Here is a 17,670-nt window from a genome sequence, read left to right on the forward strand (position 1 = left end):
ACCATAAAGCATCATGGAGGTCGCCTTCAGCTCGACGACAGACAAACCCATCTTCTCCAGCGTGGACCGGAATAGAAGGTTTACCGAGCTCCTATTATCGATCAGCACTCTCCTAACCCTCTGATTAGCGAGCTGCACTGCTACGACCAGAGGGTCGTTATGAGGGAACTGAACGTGGCTGGCATCTTCTTCAGTAAAAATGATTGGTTGCCTTTCCAATCGCTGCTGCTTTGGCAGATGCTGCTCGGGGAAGAACTCTACTCCATTATCAGTCTTAAGATCGTTGACGTACCTCTTTTGGGCACCTCTGCTCGTGCCTGCCAAATGAGGACCTCCAAAGATTGTGGAGATCTCTCCTCCTATCAGTGGAGGAGGGACGTCCTAATCTACCCGAGACCTGGGCAGAGTGACCGGGACTTCCGGAGCTGGACGGGCCGCGGGAAATCTGTTCCACGCGTATTGAGCCAAGGGGCCGGCTCAGATGAGAGTCTTGATCTCATCCTTCAGGTGTCTGCAGTCATCAGTATTGTGGCCAACGTCGTTGTGGAAATGGCAAAACTTGGAGGGGTCTCGCTTCCCCTTCTGGTGCTTTAACGGCTCCGGCTTCTTGCAGGGGAGGCGAGCAGAGTTTGCTAGGAAGATGTTCTCCCTAGAGTGGGTGAGCTCCGTATAAGTCGCGTAGACCGGATTAAATTTTTCTATGGACTTATTCTTCTTTGGGCCGTGCTGGTTGCCCTCGTCATTCCCCTTTCTCTTGCCTCCACCAAACTGGTTATTCTGTGTGACGTAATGGGTCGCTGTCACGACCTCCGTTCCCACTCCAGCGGGCTACTCAGGGACCTGGCTGGTTCCGGCAGCTGAGGCTTGGGCCTCCTCCAAATTGATCTACCCCTGGCCCCTATTCAGGAATTCGTTTACGGAGCTAACTCCCTTTCTTTGTATCTCATTCCAGAGTCCCCCTTCGACAAGGATTTCAGTTCTCAAAGCCATGAGCTTGGAGCTATCATCTGTGTCTCTGGCCCGAGCAGCGACGTTCGCGAACCTGCTCAGGTAAGCCTTTAGAGGCTCGTCGGGTTGTTGCCTCACGTTGGCCAGGGAGTCAGCCTTGACGCGGGCAGCCTGGGAAGCTCGGAATGCTCTATTGAAGTCAGCAGAGAAAGTTTTCCAGGAGCTGATTGACTGTTTCTTGCTTTGTTTGAACCACTGCCTGGCCGGCCTAGTAAATGTGGAGGGAAATATTAAACACCTCAGCTCGGAGCCAATGTTGTGGGCCATCATCAGGGTATTGAACATACCCAGATGATCTGATGGATCTCCATCTCCGTTGAATTTGGACAGGTGCAGCATACGGAAACCAGGCGGGTATGCTGTTGCTGCTATGCTGGGGGCGAAGAGCTCAAGTTCGTCCCCCGAATCATATTTGTCTTTTTCTTTTTCTGACAGGAGCTTCATCATTAGCTCCTCCATCTGAGCCAGGCGCTCAAGGGTTTTGTCCTGATTTCCTTGGTTATTCCAGGGCTGTTCAACAGCTCCGAATCCCTTGTACATGGTTGACGGGTTATTGTCCCTCTTATCTTGAGATAGGTTATACGGGACATTCCCACTGTCGCGTACCTCGGACAGGTCTTCCCTTGGGCGAGCACGGCTGCCATTTCCTACTGGGTTTCCCCTTTGAGAGTTTAGACGATCTCGTAGGTCGTCCCTCGGGGTGGCTTGAGGACTCTGCGCCGAGCTTAGGCGTTGGCGCAGGTCTCCGCCAGAAAGGTCACTTCGGCGGCTTCTGGTCTAGTAGCTCCTGTTTGAGAAACTCGGAGCCCACCTCTAAGGATGAGGATCTGGGACTTCTCTGGACTCCCTGCTACGATGGGAAGGTCCTGCGGAAGGTGGGTTTCCCCTGCTTCTCCCATAAGCTGGAATATCTCGGACAGGCCGAGGAGGAGACGGATATCTTATCGGTGAAGGAGGATGTCTGACCGGGGACGCAATCCTGGTCCCATCAGGGCGGATCAGGTTAGGTAGGGGCCTCTCGGCCCTGCCAACCTGCGGGTCTTGCGCTTGGCGGTCTGAGCGGGGCGCAGGACGGCTGGCCGGGATGGGCTATCGCTGTGAGCCCTCCCCGGATCTCCTTCTAGAATTCCCTCGAGCCCTCGTGGGTGCGCTCGAGGGTGGTAGTGAGCTGGGAGTTGAAGTTCGGACCGAGCGGCTATACTATTGCTCGAACCTAGGTAGTTCTTTGAAGGTTGTCTCTTGGCAATGCGATGATGGAGTAGAGTTGGATGTCGGGGGTCTGGTCGACTGGCTAGGCCTGGACCGATTACCCCGGCGGGAATTATGAGTCTCGCCTTGCCTCTTTCTGACGTTAGCGTCGGTTGTAAGAGGGGGTAGTCGGGCCAACACCTCCTTAATTTGCTGGTTAGCTTTTGCCAGCTGACTCCTCAGCTGAGCATTCTCCATCTCTACTGTCGTGTAAAAATCCGGGTTCGGATTAGGTGGCCGGGGTGCCGAACTTCCAGTGTCATCTTGGCCTATTGGCTGCTTGCCCGGCCGCTGCTGAACTTCAAGGTTTTGCTCACCAGAGATGGCGGCATGATGGGCCTCTTGCCCATCATGTTGGTCCGCCTCGTTACCGTGTCTTGAGCGAGTGATCACCATGGTTGGGTATTTGCAATAGCACCAATCTAACAAGCTCTCAATGAAAGCACCAAACTGTTGATGCGGTTCTTCACCAACAGGTAATTAAGAAACTTAGAGAATGGGATTAGTGCTAAGTAATGAACCGAAATAGATGAATGATCTTAAAATGAACTGATGATACCAATACTTTTTTAGGTGGTTCAAATGTTAAAATCATTCTACTCCACCAGCCAATATTATTGCTATATTTCTGGTATTCTTTACAGGGTATTTCTTTACACAATAGAATCCAACCCCTTGCAACTCCCAGGGTCTCCATATTTATAGGAGAGGACACATGGGGGTTGGCAAGGGGGGTCAACCCGTGACCTCTTACCCATCATGTCACTTATGTGACATTCATGATTAATTCCTAAAACCTGACAAATGAAGTGTGGTCTAATCAATAGGTAAGGGGGATAATGGGCCGCATAGCCCAACCCAGTCGTGGGTGCCTGAACACGCATGTTTATGTTGCGTGTCTGAGAATTCAGGGATATATCAGACATGTGATGTCTGATATATGCACGTTTACATTGCGTGGTTGACTTTATAAAGGGTCACAGCTTCCAACTCAGGCCCGTGCCTCGAGCTGGATGCCTTCTTAACCCGCGGTCTTCATACCTCTGACTCGGCGCCTTAGTAATCTCAATAAACTTTTGGCTACCTCGAGCTAAAGAGGTAGGACCTGATAACAGTAGCTCCGGCCACGTGGCATCCACGTGGCTGATAAAACTATGCCATATCTCAGCTCGCTAATAGCCCATGGAAAATTAGGGCATACAAGGATAAATCAATTAAATTATATTTGGTAAGTCCAAAACAGTTTAGGCCATTGAAACATGAACCTTGGTTTCAGGACACATTAATCAACTTCCACAATTTTTCCCCTAATGGTCCTGGCCATTGGAACCAGGATTCCACATCTAAAAAATCTTGCATAGTGGTAAAACATTTAGGGAATTTTTAAATAAATATATGAGTAGAAAGCGGGAAATAAAGATGTGCAAGGATAGAAACCAATATAATAATTGAAGAATAAGATAAATCATTGTCTTAAGTGCATCCATGCCCATAAAAAATATGTTAAAAAAAAGAGAGAGGAAGTCCCAAATAAAATTAAAAAGGCTCAAGCCTGGGCTTTGTTCTGATCCAGAACATCTGGAGCGGTTTCACCTTATGGATCCTCAGCAAGGAGCTCCACTTCTTCTTTTTCTTTGGCCTCCAATTCAACCCTCTTTGCAGCCAGATCTGGATAGCCGAGGAGATTCATGTTCTTGTCTTGGAGCCAGGCCATATAAATGGCTTCATCAAAAGTGGTTGCTAGCAACTCTTCAGCTTGCTCTTTCTCCTTCCGAGCCTCCTTGCTCCGCTGCAACTCCAGCTGGGCCTAGACCTCCAAAGCCTAGACTTGGGCCCTCAGAGAATCCACCTTCTCTTGCACTTGACGAATTTGGGCCTCAGCCGCCTCCAAGAGTGCCTTGGTCAAAGCTTCCGAGCTGCAGGCATGGAACAATTCCGCCTCCAGGTTGTCCACCACCTTCTTGTGGTTAGCATCCTTCCTTGACAAAGCTTCCTCATGTTGAGCTTGAACTCGGGCAGTCTCCTTGGTGAAGTCCTCCTTGGCAGCTTCTCGTTGGTTAACGACCTCCTCCAGCTTCATCTGAGTTGTCTTTAGCTTCATGGCCATCTCGGCCACTAGGTCCGCATTCCTATGAGCCAGCATTGTGGCCTAGAACAAAGAAAAGTTAGAAACAACACCAAAAGATAATAGCAATAAAGAAATAAGACGAACAATTGGCTTATCCTTGTGGCCTGATGACGGATGGCCTAGGAGATGAAGAGAGCATCATTGCTAGCCAGGGTGATGTAATGTTTAGGCTGGAGGGAGGACTTGGACGTCCCCACTTGGGCCAGTAAGCCAGTAGGGAACGGGGCCACGTCCTGCCCAAACTTAGGCTGAAATCCAATCCCGTCCCCAACTGATCCATGATCTGTTGGGGAGTGTTAAAAGCCTTGGGATGCCCAGAGAACTCCACATTTCGACGAGTAATCAGAGTCTGGGCCACCTCATCTCATTTGTCGCACAACTCATCCCAAGAACGGGATACCATCTTCATCCTCTTCTCTAGGACGACCAACTCCCCTTCCTCAGGAAGAGCCATGTGGATAGGGAGCATGGGAGGATCTGGGTGCTCTGGTGTAATGTTAACGTCATCTTCGAGGGAGTGCACCTCATTCATAATGGAGTCCCCCATTGTCTTTGCCATCTTGGCCTGCTTTGTGGACATCATGGCAGCGATGTCGGTCTTCTTTTTACTCGCCCGACCTTCTACCTTTCCTGCTCCAAATTTATGACTTGGAGAGGAACAAGATGGGATAGATGCTGCTCAGCAGGCGCCATAAGGGTCGAGTCAACAGCTTGAACTCCCTCTGGGGCTTCTGCAGCCGGTTATGTGGCCCCGACTATCAAATCGATAATCTTCATCCTTGTCAGGCCCTTGGCGGCCTTCTTCGATGATGCCTTGGCCTTAGCAGCCCTGACCTTAATAATTTCTTTCATCTTGGCCACATGATCAACCATGTCTGGTTCACCTGAAATAAGAGAAAAATACAGATTAATAACGAAGCGGGAAAGAAAGACATAAAAGAAACATGCAAGTCTAAGTCCTCCTGGACGATCCCTTATCTATGGAATGGGCTTGACTTAATTCTCCTAGGGGAAAAGCATGAATTTGATCCCCCATATCATCTAGGCCCAAAATATACCATATTGAAGGAACCAGGACAAATGCATGAGGGTCAGCGTGTCCACGGCAATGGGGCAAGAAGCCCCACGTTACTAACAGTCTTAGTGTCGTTTCCTATTCTTAACAAAGCCTTTAGTATGAGGGCATAAGTAAAAAATTTAGGCATTTTACCTTGCCCTCGAGCAAGGCATCCAACTCCTTGGATTTGGCCCGCTCCGCAAGGGGTGCAAGCTCTACCTTCAACCTCTCCGCATATGCCTTGACTGTGGTCTTTACTGCCTCAATGTAAATGAGGGCCAACTCTTCTGTCAGAGCAGGGTCCCTCTTGCATTGCAATCCCTGGAGATTGGGGGTGTCTATCGACTGATGGCTGGCAAGCAATCCGGCCAGCCAAAGATTCTCCGTGTTCACTTACCCCCCCACGTCCAGATCTTTGGCACTGGTGGCGGCATATATTTTCTTCCATTCCAAGATGAACTTGGTTAGCTGGGTCTGAGTATACGGACCTGTTCAAAGGAACGTGAGTATCCGATAAGAAAAAGGAGGAGACATAGAATGAGAAAGGATAACTTACCTACACGCTGGAAGTCCAACACTAAAGTGGGGTTCTTCTCTAGAAGGAACCCAGATGTCATAAACCAGTAGTGTCTAACACTCGGGGGGTGTTTCCAGGAGCTGGATGGAGCCGAACTGGCATTACAACTCTTTAATTGATAAAACCCATCATGTGTCTTATCCTTGGAGTTCAGCTGCAGCTCCAACCGACAGTAGTACAATACCTCCGCGAGGGTGGGCTTCGACATCTCCTTCTAGGCGCAAAATGTGTGCCACCCCGCAAGCAACTTGTACGCCTGGGGCAGGAGTTGGAACGGTATGATCCCCACGAACATGAGAAATCGTGCAAAATAGTCATGGACCAGGAGACTGGCTCTCGCGCTAATGTGGCATGTGCTCCAAGCCCAAAATACACCCGCTCTAGTATAGGCCTTCTTCTCTTTCTAGGTGAGCCTGTTGAAGAAAAGCCCCAGAGTTGACTCACTCACGAAGGATTTTTCCAACTCGTTCAGCATCTGGTAGTTCCGAAACTCATTTGTCTCTACGCCCATTTCCCACGTGTTGCCAGTGGGGAGCTTGTACCCCTCCATCGTGACAGGGCCCACAAATACTGCATCTTCTGGGTAGATTATGATGTTGCGAGCTATGATCAAAGACATGGAAGCGACAAGAATAGCAAGAACCAAGCAGTTAGCAAAAAAAATTGAAGAAAATGGTTAAGGTACGAGGATTCTCCTAAACTACTTGGAGAGATCCCCTCCAGACATTGCTCCAAGAACAATCCAGGTCCTAAGAGCATGAGTCGGGAACTAAAAGCAAAATATTTTTGCAAAAGGAAACTAATTAACCCAGGCAGCTTTGAGGCATCCGGGTTTTTTGATTCAAAGTTGTCCAGCTCGCTCCATTGCTCAATTTATCTACAGAAGGAAATGCCACCTAGAAAGATTTCTATTATTTATCACTACCTAGAACCACCCTACATGGTGGTCGCGGCCCTAACGGCCACATGGTCGCAGAGGCAATATGATAATAAAAAAATGAGGGAAAATAAAAAATTGACCAGAAAACTTACTGTAGAAACTTGAGCTTGGGATTTGTTGATGTACAGGCGAGAACGCTGGCATAAACTCAGTCTTGAACTTGAGGAGGCAGTAGAACAACTCGTCGATGTTCTCAGAAAGGTCGTCCGAGGCAAAGTTGCCCTCTTAATTAACATTGGGTGGCTTCAACGGAAATAGGTGGGCTCGAAAATACAGCAAATGTCAGAAAATTTTGTCTACGATTTCGGACATTCAAGGTTTTTTTCTTTGCTCTATGGTTTGAAAATTTAGAATTAGTAAAAGTGAGGAAAGGAGCCCACTAGGTATTTATAGTAGAGAAATCTCATGTTCGATCCAACATTCCAAATGGAATACCCCCAAAAGATCCACATTTGATGGTTCTGAATAGCAAAGGCACATTAACTAGCCCAATGAAGTGCTAAATCATAGATTGATCAATCTGTGATTCGCACCTCTCTCATCCAACAATCCATATTGAAAATCCCAAGACAATCTTCATCCAACAGTTCCAGACAATGCAGAAACATTAAGTAGCCAACTCGAGTGCTAAAAGCTCCTTTTCATCCATATGCGATGCTTCAAGAAACACGTTGACATCCATCAGTCACCCAGGACAACAAAGGATTTTCCCCATGTTATTTGGGCGCGAGTGGTACAAATGTACCATTTACCTAGAGACATGTGCCTAGGTCAGTGGGAATTCGAAAGGGTTGGGGATTAACCAGTTGGCCCCCAAGTAAATGAACTGGGACTTAGGTAAAAAAAACCAGGACTCAAGTAAATGAACCGCAAAATAGGTAAATGGTCCTGGAGCTAGGTGATTGGACCGACACAAACAAGCAAGTCTCCACCGCAGGAAAATGGATGAAGACTTGGGGGGTAAAAGTTGCCCATATTTTCCACCTTGAACACATGGCATGGTCAAACAGGCTTCATGGGATCTCAAGAGAGGCCTGGGCCCAACCAGGGCCCAGTGAACAATGAGCAATCAAACCTTTAGGCCCAGACCATGCTAAGCCCAATAACTAGCGAATAACACAAGCATAGTAAGGGGTTCGGACCTGAGACGTAGGCCCGAACCAACTTTGTAACTCCTTGGATAGCCAAGATCATTACACAGTGTATTTTAAATAGTGATAGAGTCGCTAATCAAGTCATTTGTCCATAAACATGATTAATGGTTTATGGTTAAAAATTTCGGTCAAAACGGATAGTTATTTTGTTAAAACGTTAAGCTATACATGGGATCCCATAATAAATGTTTACAAAGTTGTTTACAGTTCCAAAAGGATAATTACAACTCCAAAGTTACAACCAGTCGACCTAAGCTGAAAAAATAGGATTTAACCCTAGTTCCTCTGAGATACCCCAGCCATGGGGGTTGAGCAACCACATATGTATGAATTTCCATCGAAGCTCTCCAAATCATGGCTGGTCCAGCTTCCCTTTCCCCTTACCTGCACCACATAGCACCTATGAGCCAAGGCTCACTAAGAAAACATAGACATGCTCATAAGCAATTAATAACACTTTACCAAGTCATAATTGTTGGGAATCGTGCCCTGAAAGCAATTTTAGTTGACAGTGGTTTTGAAAAGTCTTTTCTTTTCTTGTCAATGCATTTTAAAATTTCTATTTAGATAGAGAGAGGGAGCTTCAAGTTCTTAGGAAGAGTCGTACGAGGCAGCTTCGTTTTTGAGGGGGCTGGTGGTCATCGCGGTGGGTTTGGTCCTTAATGATATGAATAAACTAATTGAATTATTGTGTATATGTAGCTTATGTACTATATTATTGTTAATAATATTAAGTAAATATCATAAGATTCTCAAGTTCATCTATGTGATCTCAATCTCATATTGGTATGAGAGGATCAAGATTGAGATAATGGACTTAAATAGTTCGCAGTAAAATAAAGTTGTGGAATCTTTAGAATAATTACTACTAGTACGGTCCGCTAGTATTATGAATACATGTGACCTAGATCTGGGTTACTAGTGTAGTAGGACACTATAGTGGAGGTACTTTCCATACTGAGAGTATGTAGAACTGAACCAGATGTGATTTGATAATACTTGTTTAGATACCCTTTTGCAGTATTATAAAACACATCAACTGATGATCATATACAAACTGATCTTAATCCTGAAGTTACTATGAACTCCTATATATGTCATTTGTTCCTTGATTCATGCATTACGGTTTGTCAGAATGATCAGGCTAAGAACTATTGTTTTGGGGACTCAATGATGTATATGGTTGGGGACATAGCTTAACAGATATGGAATCTATACCTTCTAATAGATTAAATGATGGTTCCTTATTGGGTTGGCTTTTGGAACTAAAAACGTTATTGACGTCAAATTCATAATCAGATTATGAATTAACCTTCACTAGTAAAGTCAATGGTACACTAGGAAATAAGATATAATTAAAAGGATAAAACGGTAATTATATTCCCCCATAGTTATGAATCATCAATAGAGGAATAATTTGTATGTACTGATTATATCAATTTACACTTTATGGTTACAATAAAGTACTCAGTAAATATATATCTTTATTTCTCAAGAGTGCAATCTCATATTTATAGTGGAATAATCATGAGATTAATAAATATGATTATTGAATCAAAGAGTTTTGGTTAATAATCTATTATTTATTGGAGCTTGGAATTATTGGCCCATAGGTCCCCAGGGCGGCTCTATCAACACTATTCAAGGTAAGAGTTGATACAATGGTCAAACCGTGAATGAATTATTTAAGAGAATATATATTTTTCGTGATAAATATACAATTATGTGATAATTGAAGTTGCACAATTTATTATTGAGTCAATGCAATTTTCAAAATTGTGTAGAAATAAAAGAAATTGATTTTAAACAATTATTTTATTTAAGTGAGAAATGATAAATATGGATAGTCAAAATGAGTTTTGATTATTATATTTATTTAATTAATAATAAGATGATAATGAAAATTCAAATTTTGAATTTTGAAATTTAAGTTGTTATCTTTTCCTTAAAAAGTTGATGCCTTGTTTGAATTTCTACTTATTAATTAATTGAAATAAATATGGATGAAAAATCAAATCCCCTTATTTTAAGGAGGTGTTACACACATAAGATTTCATGGAGTGCCCTATGGGTGTACAAGTATTGATAATGATCAGTTATTGGTTTTTTCATTTATTTAATTAATTAATTAAACATTTTGAAAAGAGTTTTAAAATGGAATGTAAGACTGTCTTTAATTATCATTTATTTTATTATTATTAAGATGATCAATTTTATTTGATTATTATTATGATAATAATACCTATATATTCTATATGATAGAAAATAGGAGAATAAGATTTTAGAAGAAGCATCAGTAAAAGAATTCATCTTTTTCTCACAAAAAAAAAAAAATCTTTCTCTCTTGCTTATAATGTAGTGTCTCGTGTGTTGAGAATTCTTTTGATTCACAAATTTGATTCTTGTTCTCTATGCACTCACCCACATCTTGAGGTGTAGAGAACATCTTGGAAGATCTTGGTGTGAGTACTCAAGCAAGGATAGGAAGATCAAATTATATACGAAAAGATTCAAGGATTCTTGATAGGCTACAAGAGATAAATCATTTCGTATTAATTTTTATGTATACATATTTTTATTGATTAACATATTGCATATTAAAGGATCCTCATATAAAGTTATTTATATGAAAATTTTTGTGGTATACAATACTACCATTACTGCAATTTCTGTTGCGCACTAGGAACAGTTCCTAATAATTGGTACTAGAGCCATCTTTAATCCCTACGTATGTTAATTACTGTGTGGGTATCATATGTTTTTTTTTTATATTATATGTAATATATGAATGGATGGATGTTTATGTATGAATTTTTTATGTTCTTAAGGGTTAGTTTTCATGGTATTTTGGGTTAGGAAAAGTTCTTAAATTTTCTACAAAAATTGTAAGCCATTTTGGGGCATAGGAATTTTGTAATTTATTTTTTAAATTTCTGGATATATTATGTTATGACCTGAGCACAAACCCCGAGGCCCGAGCTGCTGCCCCTGACCTCGCCCACGCAGAGCGCACCCCTACAGCCATCGCCCACGCGCGTGCCTGCGCCCTAGCCCATGTGTGCCAGCCACCACCCATGGTCAGCCGTGCCCTCCTCCACTGTCGACCTCCCTTGCCGTCGTCCACCATGACACACCCATTAAGGTTTGTGTCATGCAAACCCTAATGGATGTGTAATTATCCTTTTGGGTCATTTTGAGCCCAATATAATTAAAAGTATTTTAATTATGTTTTTTGAATTAATTATGGTGGGTCCAAATTCCGATTGGGCTTCAATAACTTATTGGGTATTAAAACCCAAATCTTGATTATTTTAAAAAAAAATTAAAAATTAAAAGGTTATTTAATTCATAGCGGATAATTAAAATGGTAATGGCCCAAAGACTAAAAGAGAAGGTCCAAAGATCAAAGCAGTTGCTCTCCATTAGGCCTTAGTTAGGTTAATTATTTTTTTGTATATTATTTGCAAGTAGTGTAATTTTCTAGAAATACCGAAAGCACCCAACCCACATTTATTTATTTATTTTCTTGAACATGATTATATTGTTTATTACTTTATCATGCATTATAACATGTCATACATATTACCCACACAATATATATTAAGCATGCATCTTTTTTTTTAGAAACATGCTTAGGATTGATTATATGTTTTTATTTGATAACTCATATAATTACTTTAGTCTTAATTAGTTAAGATGGTAAAATGAATTTAAAAGTTGTTTATTTTCTTATTTAATAAAATTGTTATATTAAATTAAATGGTATTTTACTTAAAACGCAAAATAAAATTAATCTAGGGCATGATTATTTAGTTTACATAATTGAATTAGTATTTTATTAGAATATCATTTGGTAAAATTAATTTAATTAGTTTTACAATTAAATTGAAAAATATTGATTTTGAGAAAAACACATTCTCTTAAAATAGTGAGTGGGAGAGGGAATTATGAGAATAAGTGTCATGGTCTCCGTTATTAGTTGAACACCGAGAGGCATAGGAAAGGCCTCGTCTCGCCTCTGTTTGCGGCCTCCCTAAGGAAAGACTTTCGAATATGTTTATTTTATCTCAAGGTTGACTTCTCTTACGAGAATAAGATCACTGATGTATTTTAAGTTTGACTGACCCTAAGGCACACTCTTGAGTTAAGTCACTAATCCAAAAATAATGAGTTACACTCCAAAGATGATCAAATGCTTTTGAGCACAACTAGTACATCTTGACCAAACTAACGATAATTCACAAGTAAAAAGAGAAAAGGGAGTTTTCAAGTTTTCACTTATTGTTGTACCCTAAAACTAGCACAAGTTCAATTACTCAGCTCAGGTACAGCTGTAGATGAATATGTGAAAAAATAGTCAAGTAGAATATATGGCTAATAGTGATGTGAACAACTCGAGTTTGGGAGATTGACAACGCGATACACATGTTATTATCAGACCGCCTTTCAAGATAACAATTGAGTTCGAGACTTATAATGACCAGATCCAACTTTAGGCGCTCTGAGCTTACTACAAGCTAGGGTTCAGATAGTCTTTGAACACGAGCTCGAGTGAGATATTCAGCTCGTGGAAACCTGGAAAGAACGCATACTAAAGGATCCCAAGAGATTCGGAGGCTCCTTATATGCTTATTAATGCCCAGGCTGTATCGCATATCTATCATTTATTATCCGAGATAGCAGGAGTATATTCTATTATGCTATCTAATCATATCCCAATGTAAATTGGAATAATCCGTATTAAATATATACCTTATTTATTCACGCAGTAACCCAAGCATGTCCATGAAATTCCCCTATAAATACTAGGGATAATGGACAGGGAAGACGACATTTGTTTTGTATTACCAAAACTCTGTGGAAATTGAGAGAGAAAAGTAATAATATTGTCTCGTGGACTAGGTGGATTTTAACCACTGAACCGTGTAAAATTTGTGTGTCCCAGAAGGTTTTAATTATTTCATTATAGTTTATAATTTAGCACTAATCTCCCTATTCGATTTCTTAATCTACTGTTGGCGAAAAACTACGTCAACAGTTTGGTGCTTTCATTGAGAGGAAATTAGTGTTTCGCAAGTTTCAATCAACATTCATCATGGTGCTTTCAAAGATCGATGCATGACAATGACATGGAGCAGCCTGGTGGGCAGGTGGCCCATCATACTGCTGCTACCGCTGAGAGTGGCCCAGATGTTCAACAATGTCCTGCAAAACAATAGGTGGGTCAGGACGACGTTGGGAGTTCATCGTCACTCCCACCAAATCCTAATCCAGGATATTTGACTATCGTCGAGATGGAAAATGCTCAATTAATAAGCCATCTTTCTAGGGAAAACATGAAAATCGAGGAGGTTTTGGCTCGGTTACCCCCTCTTGCAAGTGACATTAATGTTGGAAAGAGGCAAAGTGGGTCTCATAAGTCCCACAGGAATAATTGGTCTAAACCTAGTCGTTCTGTCAAAACCACCACTCAGAGTTCTATGCCTTTAGAGCGAAACCACCGGAGTGCTCAGCCCACTAGTCATCATAGGGGTCATCACCAACATGTTAGTTGGTCGGTCAGAACTACGACCCCCAGCTCTGTGCCTTCTTCGTAGATTCCTAGGAGTGCCCACAACAACCCACCAGGGCGGGCTGAGATAAGTTCACAGAGGCAAAGTGCTCCAGCGAATCCTCCTGTGCCACGATCAAAACCCCAGGCACAGAGAACTCGAGACATTAGAGTAGAGTCGAGGCGAGCTAATTTAGTTCGTCCTGATGGAACGAGGATAGCCTCGCCAATAAGGCATCCACCATCACTGATTAGACATCCTAGACCACCACACCCACAATGATATGCTCAGCTCATGGGAACAGTAAGAAAAATCCTCCCCCGTTAGTAGACACTTATGCCCCACGGGCACGGGTTGAGAATCTAGGTCCTCGATCTCAACCGCGGGCCGTAAGTTTAACAAATGGAAGTTACTTAATGGGGAGCCAGTGCGGAGGCAAGTCTGAAAGCGACCTGAGGAATCATCTGAGCTCAGTGCATTGTCTGTGGTATGATCCACAACCCGACCTTCTCGATCATTTGAACTCACAAAGAAGGTATCGAGATCAGAACGAGGATGTTAGTTATACTCGACATGAGGGAGGTCCATCTATCGTACGTGGCAATGGGAATGTCCCACTTAACCAAGCTCAGATTTGGAGGGACAATAACCCAACAAACGTGTACAATAGGATGGGAGCTATTAAACAACCCCCAGCTAACCTAGAGACCAAGGACCTAACCCTTGAGCGACTGGCCTTGATGGAGGAATAAATGAAGATGCTCTTATCTGGAAAGGGCACAGATGATTCCAACTGAGATGAAGTGCTCGAACCTTTCGCTCCAAAAATTGTCGAAACTACGTATGCTATTGTCTTTAGGATTCCAAACATGTCGACATTTGATGGAAATACAAATCCATCCGATCATCTTGGGATGTTTAACACAATGATGATGGCCCATAATGTCGGGCTTGACCTAAGGTGTATCTTGTTTCCTGCGACTCTGGTCGGACCTGCCAGACAGTGGTTTAAACAATACAAGAAGCATTCGATAAGCTCATGGTAAAGGCTGACTCATTTGCTAACATAAAATAGCAACATGGTGAATCACTGAAGGCATACATGAGCAGGTTCGCCAATGTTGTAGCATGAGTAATGGATGTTGATGATAGCTCCAAGCACATGGCGATGATGACAGGAATCCTGATGGGAGGCGACCTGTGGCAAGAACTCTAACGAAAAGGAGTTATAAGTGTAGACGAATTTTTGGCCCAAGCTCAGGAGTGGATAAACCTAGAAGAGGTGTGATCTACTGTCGCAGGAACTAGCCAGGCCCCTATCCAACCCACTAGAGCGGTGGCAGATGTTACAGCTACGGCTCAGCCTGTTACCCAGAATAACCAAGCAGGAAACAACTAGAGGAAGGGGAATAGTGAGGACGACCAGAACAGGACGAAGAAGAAGAAGTTTGTGGAGAAATTCAAACTCGTTTATGCCACCTACACCGACCTAATGGACACCATGGAACATATCTTCTTGGCAAATTTTAATCGCCTCCCGTGGAAGAGGCCAAAACCTTTAAGGCATCAGAGGGTGAAGAGAGACCCTTCAAAGTTTTGCTGATTCCATAATGTCATCGGTCATAACACCGATGATTGTCGACAACTGAAGGATGAAATTGAGACTCTCATTCGGGTTGGACCATTAGCTCAGTACACTCAAAATCGTGTAGTCCCTAATCAACCGGTCGGGCAGAATTCTCAGCTAGCTTAGGAAGCCACGACAGGTCATCCTGGAGCTCAGATGAATCAGGTCGACCTTCCCCCGATAGTAGGAGGAGATATAACTATTATTGCCTGAGGACCTCATTTGCCGGGCACAAGCAGAGGGGCCCAAAAAAGGTATATTAATGAGTTGAAAACCCATAATGGTGTAGAGTTATTATGGACCAGCAGTTACCAAAACAACAGCGGTTGGAAAAACAACCAATCATTTTCACGGAAGAGGATGCTAGCCACGTTCAATTCCCACATACTGAACCGTTGGAGGTAACTGTGTAGCTCGCTAACTAGAGGGTGCAGAGTATACTAGTGGATAATGGAAGTTCCATAAATGTGCTCTTCAGGTCCACCCTAGAGAAGATGGGGTTGTCCGTAACCAATTTGAAGGTGACCTTAATGACTTTGTACGAGTTTTCAGGTGAAGGAACGACAGCCATAGGAACGATCGGACTGTGGTTAAATTAGGAGAAGAGTCTCGAACTGTCTCCAAAATACTTGAGTTCATGGTAATCGATTGTCCGACCGCGTATAACGCGATTTTGAGACGACCCGCACTAATGGCTTTTGAAGCCATCACATCGATCTGACACCTGACAATGAAGTTCTCGTCATCCTCAGGAATATGCACAGTAAGAGGAGACCATTTCACCACCAGAGAATGCTACAACATTACTATGAAGGGAAAATCACAACCCAGGCAGCAGGCGATGGATATAGGTGAAGGAGATGAGGAGTCCTGGGAAATTGAAGTTACATGTAGGACGGAAGAACCTTGAGAAGGAAACGATGCGGTCGCCCAACGGGATGACATTGATCCATAAGTAGGTGAAGACAGATATGAACTTAAAGCAATAGAAGAGCTCGATGAAATAAACATTGACCTAAAAGAACCCTCAAGAATGGTCAAAGTTGGGAAAAATCTTGAAGCCGAAAGGAAGAAGAAGTTGGTTGAGTTTCTAAAGAAGAACCTGGATGTTTTTGCCTGGTTGCATGAGGATAAGGTGGGAATCAGTCCGAGCATAATAATGCATACTTTAAACTTGGAAAAGAATGTGCTTGCAAAGTCCCAAAAACAGAGGCTTTTGGGGACAGTAAGATTTGAAGCATTAAAAGAAGAAGTAGCTCGCCTACTTATATGTGGAATTATCACGGAAGAAAAATACCCGATCTGGGTTGCTAAAACTATGCTGGTCCCAAATCCAAACGGGAAGTGGAGAACTTATATCAATTTCTCCAAACCTCAACAAGGCTTGTCCCAAGGATTTTTTCCCACTACCAAGAATTGATTAGTTGGTAGACGCTACGGCCGATCATGAGCTTATGTCATTCATGGACGTGTATTTTGGATATAACCAGATCGTGATGAACCCTCCTGACTAAGAGCATAGTAGTTTCATGACCGAGCATACTGTATATTGCTACAAAGTTATGCCATTCGATCTAAAAAATGCCAGAGCTATATACCAACGGTTGGTCAACAAAATGTTTGCTAACCAGATCGAGAGAGACATGGAGGTATATGTTGATGATATGCTCATCAAATCAAAGACTGCCAATAACCATGTATCCGACTTGGAAAATGTTTTGGCATATTGAGGAAGTATGACATGAGCTGAATCCCCAGAAGTGCACTTTTGGAGTTGCATCGGGAAAGTTTCTGGGGTTTATAGTCAACACAAGGGGGATAGAGGTGAATCCAGAAAGAATCAGGTCATTGTTAGAAATTCCCTCGCCCAGGTCGTGTAAGAAAGTACAAAGCCTAACTAGAATGGGGGCGGCTTTAAACTTCTTCATTTCAAAATCCACTAACAAGTGTCTATCATTCTACAACTTGCTCAGGGGAAACAAGATATTTGAATGGACCGAAGAATAAGAATAGGCATTTCGTGACCTTAAAAATGCATCTAGCTGAACCCCCCGTACTATAAAAACCTACGTTTGGAGAGTGTCTATTTCTTTACCTGGCCATGACAGAAAATGCAGTCAGTTCCATGTTAGTTAGAGAAGAAAATCGGGCACAATATCCCATATATTATGTAAGTAAAAGGCTTCTTGGAACTGAATCACGGTACCCGTTGATAGAAAAGCTTGCATTATGTCTCATTTTGGCTTCAAGGAAGCTCAGGTTATACTTCCAGTCCCATTCTATTCATGTCTTAACCAACCAACCTTTAAGGCAGATTTTGCAAAAACCTGAAATTTTGGCGCATCTATTAAAATGAGCCATCAAACTTAGCCAATTTGA

This window comes from Humulus lupulus, chromosome 1, assembly GCF_963169125.1.
Source record: "Humulus lupulus chromosome 1, drHumLupu1.1, whole genome shotgun sequence".
NCBI lineage: Eukaryota > Viridiplantae > Streptophyta > Magnoliopsida > Rosales > Cannabaceae > Humulus > Humulus lupulus.